The sequence below is a fragment of the Alligator sinensis genome, unplaced genomic scaffold (genome assembly GCF_000455745.1).
Source record: "Alligator sinensis unplaced genomic scaffold, ASM45574v1 scaffold58_1, whole genome shotgun sequence".
NCBI lineage: Eukaryota > Metazoa > Chordata > Crocodylia > Alligatoridae > Alligator > Alligator sinensis.
In genome coordinates, this window is record NW_005843222.1 from 99,735 (window position 1) to 107,591 (window position 7,857).

The window sequence follows — 7,857 nt, forward strand, 5'->3', positions numbered from 1 at the left end:
CCTGCATTTGCTTGCTACAAGGCATGGTGGGTTGGGTGATCACTGCCATCCCCTGCTGTTGGAGCCACAATGCTTCACACATAATTGTAAAGTGGTTCCCAGACGTTTGGGAATGTTGTCTGTCTGCACCCCCCAGTAATTCCTCATCCATTGCCTCTCCAGATGTGACCAGCTACAGCAGCTACAAAGCCCTGTTTTTGTTATGTTGTTAAGAAGAGGAACGTCATTCAGGGGATCATCAGACTTCTCCATATCCTTGTTTTGATTCTTTCCTCTCCCCTTTCCCTCACCCCTCTCCCCTGGCATAACACATTTACTCTTTTCTTGAAACACTTGGAAATATGTATTTAGCTTTATGTCTTGCCAGGCCTTATCAAGATGAACATAGTCAAGCAAACATAGATTACAGAACTGTCTGAATATCTGCATTGGAATCTGTGTCAAGAGCAGCCATAATTTTGTTTGTGATTTTTGATCCACAATGGCTTTTGTGTTCTATATCACACCCTGGTCCATAGGTTACATCAAAGACTTAGGGAAGGGTTTGAGGGGTGGGGGGAGGAGAAGAGATGGAAGGACTTTTTCTCATACGTTCAGCACTAGTTTCTGAGAGTACATAGACAAGCCATTCAGTAAGAGTAATATGGCTCTGGATGCTAAGCTGATGATTCCACTTTTTCAGCCAGTTCATAAACAGGTCAGCTGTCAGCCAGGCATGTGCTGAACTGTCATAATTAAAGGGTAGCTTAGTAATGTCCTACAGAAATCATTTAGCACCCTTTTGACTTCCTGAACATGGACAGCGGGTGTTTGTCACTCTCACCCATGTTAGTACAGTTACCCCATCTTTTTGGCTTGGTGAAAGTCCTGTTTCATCTGTATGTCGATTGTCAGCTGGGGAAGAATTTCCAGGACTGTGAGGAAGTCTCACTGTCATTGCTCAGCTGCTGGATTTCTGCTGGCATTTTTTCTCTCTCCATGTTTATCAAGTGACATTGAAGCATTTCTTCCATCTTGGAAATTGAGACTGTCCAACTGATGCTCTGCAGGTCACATCTGGCCCGTGAGGGGTTGGTTTGAGGTCCCCTTGGGCTCCTGCCCAGCTGCCATTGCCCTCACTGCTCCAGCAGGTCTTGCCCCAGAGGTAGGCTTGGTGAGCTTACTGCCCACATGACAGTGCCATTGAGGGACTCGCATTGCTTGTACAGGGGTGGCGAGGGGGACGGGGTAAATTGCCTGCATGGTGGTAGCAGCAGGGGGCTTGTAAGGCAGGCGGAGAGGAGAAAGTAGGCTCGTGTGGCAGGGGGGAGTTTGCCCAGGCAGTGGGGGTGCTTGTTTGGCAGCAGTGGTGTTGGGGATTGCACTGCTTGCATGATTGCAGCTTGGGGAGGGGGAGTTGCACTTGGCAGTAGTCCTGGGGAGGCCATGTGGCCTGCTTGTCATGTAGCCCGTGCAGCGTACAGCTTAGGTTATATAACCTGTGCAGCATGCTGCCTTCAGCCTCTTTGAAGTTGGATGGCCTTGTTGTAAACCATTATTTGCCTTAAAATCATACCATCCAGCTGAAATGGCAAGCTGAAGAGCCTTTTCCTTGACTGCAGGTCCAGGAAGCACTGCTCCCTGTGCCACTTCTTACCATACCATATAGGAGAGCTTTGTCAACATGAGAGGCTTTTTCATGTATTGATAATAACTCTTCTCCAGTCCGTTTTCAGTCAGCCAAAACATTACCCATCTTTCTTAGGTTCTCTGTACAACTGACCTATGCAATTCCTACTTGCCTGCAGATTGGTTTTGATTAACTTTAGGAGTCTGAAAATCTCCACTTTTCCTTTGTGAGCAACTTCTTGGCATTTTGTATGTTTGACCCCTGAGCCCCCCCCAATAAAAAAAATTACTCTGTGATCTGACAAAAGCCTGATGAGGCTGAATTGATTTAATCTTCACAGGTTAGTCGAAGTTGCGTAGGTTGAACCGATAAGCAAGTGAACAGACATTCCCTTTCAATTCTGGAAACACAGCCACATGACTGCATTGGTCCAGGCCAGAAGTCAGGGGGTGTTAGAGCATGCCTCCCTGCTTGCCTGGAGCAGACAACTTGGGCCAAAGCTAGCCTGCCTGCCTTGCAAGGAGGGGTGGGGGTTGTGGGGGAGGTGCAAAGCATCCTGGGCTGCTGAGGGGCTGTGAGTTAACTTGAATCTGGGACAGAAGCTTAATAAATCAAACCGTTAAGTCTGATTACTACATCCATCCAGGTTTATCTTAAATCTATTTCAGCCATTTTGAAAGCAATTTCTCTGCACTAAATTCTGTTGTTATAGATTTGAAACAGTTTTCCATCACTTATACCGGTTTATACGTAATTTCTGTTCCTAGCCAGGAAGGCAGGAGAAAGTGACTGTGCTGTCTGCCTTTAACAAATGTTGCTGTAAGTGACAGCTATGTTGCTGTTACCAGGTAGATAATATAGAATAGGAAGAATGTTCCCAGGAGAAATGTTGTTAGTGAACTGGTGTTGTTCTTACAACGTGATGCTGCTCTTTACTGTCCCTAATAGTAGGCTTTATTTTCATCTTTCAGTTATAGTATGTTTTTAATCTACATTTGGTGAAGGTTGAATTTTGTATCTATGTGGCTTTTCTCCAATATTTGGTAATTCCATTTTTAAGTTATAGCAGAGTTCTCAGATGGTGTTATATCAAACACAATTTAATTCCTGGAAAGAAAGAACAGTAAATATATTGGTAGTTTATGTTTTTCCATTTCCTTTGAGGGTTATATATTTTACAAATGAATTATCAACATGTGGGTAGAACAGTCTTTTTCAGCTTCCTATATAAAGGCCTCTGAAATTAGCAGATACAAGCACATTTCTTAGAAATAATACATAATCTTAAACTCATTTAAAAGGTTCTGTGTTGTTCTTCCTTTCAGTCTGTCCAAGTGTGTGTCTACTAATAGCATAAACTTTCATGTGGGTGGTCTCTTTGCACTGAGGGTGTAGAAGAGGTTCCAGAACCATCATTCCCAATTCCTTTTACTTGACTCAGTGGAAGCTATTCCCATGTATTTTACTGCTGTAGAGATGGAAGAGTGGGAAATAAAAGGGGCAGGGGGTGGAATGAGGTACAGAATACTATAACCCACTGGAATTCCTTGCCTGAAATATTTATTTATTTTTGCAATTTATATGCCACCCTTCACAAGACAGCCTCTCAGGGTGGCTTACAGCAAAAGAAACAGAACAACTTAAAAGCGTAACTAGAAAAAATAAAACAAGATAAATTCAAAGAGAATAAGTTAGAGGCCCACTAAACAACACCTTGGTTTAGTTTTGGTTGCTAAAGGCTTGTCCAAACAGAAGTCTTGCAGTGCTTCTGAAAGATGTCCAGGCTCAGGCTCTAACTAGATTTAATTCCTCCAGGTGGATCTGTGTGGAAAAAGAGATGCCCCTGGAAAGTCCAGATGGAGAAGTAGGGACCTTAATGGCCCACATTACTGGTACTGGTGGTAGAGATTCTCTGTTCACACAGGTTGTATGAGCGATGCACTGTTGGTGCACAGGAAACGAATTGGGAGGGAGTATAGATGAACATCTGGACTTTAGTGGATGGTGTAGAGAGATGAAACTGTCCTCTTTGCTGAATGTCAGTATAAATTTTGCTTTTCTTTTAAATGTATCCTCTGGAGTGCAGCGTTCAGGTCTAGCCATTGTTTGTCAAAATGGGTATAGCTAAACAGAAGGGTTTCTGAGATGGAAGACAAACATTCAGAACTATAGAAAGACTCCCCATAAACCAGTAAATATACTGAGATGACTTTAGTTAAGAAGGGATCTGATGAACCTACTTTAAAACTGAAACGAAGACTTTTTAAGCCCCCTCCCTACCCCCAGACCCTAGCTGGGGTTTGCCTGGGGGGGGGGGGGGGGGCCCCCTGCCGAGCCCCCGGGGGGGGTTTGCGGGGGGGGGGGGGGGGGAGCCCCTGCCAAGCTTTTGCTGGGCCTTGGTCTGGGTCAGCCACCCCCAAGCTTCCTGGTGCAGCAAGGTGGCAGCAGCTTATCGTAGCACAAGGGTAGGAGGGCTACTTGGCATGCTGCATTCCATCCCATCCCATGCAGGCCTGACAGTTGATGGCCACAGTGCCAGGACTGGGCAGTGCCAACAGGAAGCTGGGCGGGCGGTGGATGGTTGCAGGGGAGTGGAGGAGTCTGTGCACTGCACAGCCTGGCCCAACCACGGCTATGGCGGAGTGGAGTGGTACAGGGCATAGCCATCCCTTCTCAGGCTCCCAGTGGAAGCTGGTGGGCTGGATAGGGTCAGTTGGCTTCTCCCCACTCCCTGCTTCCCCCTCATTCCAGCCATTAGCAGCTCACCAAAACTTAAGTGGCCCTCCAACCCAAATAATTGCCAGGCTCTGGTCTAGACTTAGAGTAACCACTCGCCCTAAATTGAAATGAAATGTTCTTCACCCTCTTCTATCATAGTTCAAGCAGTTCCAGATCTGGTTTGGAGAAAATGAACAAGAATATTAATCAATCAAAGGGAAAGATCAGGGAAGAGCAGTAGAGTTTAGCCTGGGATACAGATCTTCAGAACATAAGTCTGAAATAGTGGAACATTGAAAGAGAGAGCGTCTATTCATAGACCCTTTCCCAGCTGCTTAAATATCAGCAGCTTTTCCACTTGATTCTGACTGGATTGCCACATGCAATGTGGTAATGCATCTGTTTGCTACTACTTATTTTATCCATTGTCATATAATTTTACTGCAGACCTGTCTGCAGTAAACTGGATACAGTGACTTAATAAGTTTTGGAGCCACATAAGTTCATGCTGATTCATGAAAATTACAGTGGGACAGAGAAAACTTTCTTTGTTTACATTTTGTTAAGTGATATAATAAATAATTGCAAAGGTTCACTATTTGTTCTCCTAGGCTAGGGACAGACATTCAAAAAGCCTGAGCCTGACTTGTTTCAGTCTGCAGGTTAGTCTAATGTGTCTAGCTGAAGTGGTTTGCAGCTGCACAGACATTCCCTCTGGACTGAAGAAATGCAGGCACATGCCTGCAGTGGCTCAGGCTTGTAGCCGGGGAAGGGGGGCGCTAGAGCAGCCCTCCCTTCCCTTCCACAATTCCCTTCTCAGCTCAAGCTGAGGTGGGGTGTGGCCAGGCCCCGGCAGGAGACTCTGTGAGTAGGTAGGGGTGTAAACCCCAACCTTGCCTGCACCCTCCCAGGCTTTTCCATGCTTACTGCTCAAGGGGCAGGAGCGTTGCTGGGCTAGCATTCTGAGGCAAAGGGGGGTGTGCTGTGCATACATCTGTTGAAGATACTGAGCTTTTCAATCTCCCTCTCCCCGCTTCTTCATACTGTCTGCAAACCTGACAGGCGAGGGAGTCAGCAGGGGACTGATAACACAGCATTTTTCAGCCCATCAACAAAACAAAAGCATCTCTCATTAGTTCAAGCTCTTCTTAAACAGCTTTTTCCAAGGAAAGAACAGAGGGACATTACCAGCTGACCTGTTGATTAGCTCCAAAAAGCACTAAGCGGACACTGTTCCATCTGCCTGTCCCAGTGAAATTGGAGACGCATACAGACACCTCTCAGCATTAGCTAGTATGGCAGCGAAGATTGCGCAGCCAGCTCGGGGGAGAGAATACGAAGAAACCCTGAAGACAATAATAAGTGCTGGGGGCAGTTGCCCCAAGTATGAGTATTCACCAGGTAACCCAACAGGAGCAAGAGAACAGGACAAGCGGAGAACAGGAATGACCCAATTTATTAGTTCCTGCTGGTTCTGGTTAGGTGGGCGTGGAATGGGGAATACTCAAAAACCATGCCCCACAGCAACCGGAGGGAGAGGAGAAGGAGGAGGGATAGAGAGCGAGAGTGAGTGATGGCTGGCCGGTTGGCTGGCCAGCCATGGAGGGAACTCTGTCAGGAAAGTCTTTAAACTAAAGAAGAGTGGGAAACAAGACTCCAGGAGGGGTAAAGGGACGAGAGCAAGAAGCTTTCTCCCTTTGAGACTCAGAGGAGTCCTCCATACTTACCTGAAGAAAAGAAGCTGAAAGGTGATAAGCGTGATCCAGAAACAGCTGATCAACCCAATGCTGAGCCTGTAACCAGAAGAAGGCATCAAACTGTGAGTGAGGGTACTGCAGGCAAGAGCGCTTGTGAAAACAGATGCTCAGAGTCCTTCAGGCCTCTGAGATCCATATCTGTGCTAAGTAAGGAGTAATCTGACCGAACCCAGCCAGTACTATTTCAGTTTATAGAGTTAATTAAAAGAGGGAAAAAGCTTCAAGAAAAAAAATCAGAAAAAATCCTAGCTAGAAGAAAGGATAACAGCCAAGTAAGATAGCTAGCCTCCCTCCTTCTTTTTTCTTTGTTACACCAAGTCATGGCAGGCAAGATTGGGTGGATAAGCTAGAGTAAAGGAATTACAAACATCAGCTGTAATTCTATAGATACGCAAGCTCCAGAGAGCCCAAACCATCTATTACGTGAGTAGGGAGCCACTTTAAGTAGTGATCCCTCTTACAGCTAACATACTACATGTCTAGGGTCCATGGGGCTGGTGTATGTGCTGTGGGAGATGGGAGGGAGTGGGGAATCCCTGCTTGAGCAGGAAGGGGGGCATGGGGAAGCCAGGCAGACCCTGCTGTGCCTGCAGTCTCTGCTGGAGCTCTGGCTAGGGAGCAGAGGGTTGGGGCCAGCCCTGTTCTCTGGAGCAGACAGCCCAGCCCAGAACTGCAAAGCTTCTGGGGTGCTGGGGAACTCTGGTTTAACTTAGACCAGGAAGGGGTCTTGGACAGACATTGTATAAACCGGTTTGACCCAAATCAGTTAGGTCTGATACTACATTCAGCCAGGTTTATCTTAAACCAGTTTCATCCATTTTGAAACTGGTTTATGTGCACTGAATTTATGTTCTGTTACAGATTTAAATTAGTTTCTGATCGTTTAAACTGATTTATGTATAACTTCTGTCCCTAGTGCTAATGTTCTGGTAACAATCTCAGGTCCATTGCTTTTAGCAGGTGCAGCAGGGGACTTTCTCACAGATGCAGCAGGGGAATCTCTGCCAGCCCTAGGTGGCATCCCATTTTGGTTGTGGAAGAAGTTTTAGGTCCCCCTTTCCATAGAATGGGATAGCCTGGAACATCACTCTCCCAGAGATCCCTCTTTCCACAGGCACTCGGTGAGCGCATCTACACATGCACTTTACTGTGCAGTAGACTAATTAGCTCTGCATAAAAGCATCATCGTCTATATGTGCATCAGTATTAAGGTGCAGTAAACTAATTATGTCCATCATAAGATAGTACTGTTGGGGACGGCACTATCTTGAAGCAGGCTCAGTTTCTGAGCTGAAATGCACGTGTTGACAGTAACCAAGCAGGGACCAGACTCCTGCCTGTTGCCTACCCACACAGCTTCTTGAGGGTCAACACCCTTGTGCCCCAGCTAGCTCCTTGCCACCCAGTACTGCTACCCGGAGCCTAGGGCTGACCTCCTGTGCCCCCTGCCAGTCCAGCTCTGCTCTGCCCTGGCTCAAATTACTGCTGTCCTGGGCACATGTGTGGACACTGTGCCTGGGAAGAGATTATTCTAGCTCAAATAGCTCCAGAGTTTATTGCTTTGCCTTAATTTCATGTGTAGATGCACTCATTAAGGAGGAAAACAACCAAAGTATTTATTATGCAAGAGGGAAGAATTATACAAGCAAAACTAACCATAGGTTTGGAGACATAATAGATGACAAGTAAAATTTCTTACCCTTTCATCTGGTGGCTATACCTTTAGCCTTCCTATGAGAGTCCTGTCAGTGGTTTTAGAGATCAGGCTTCCTG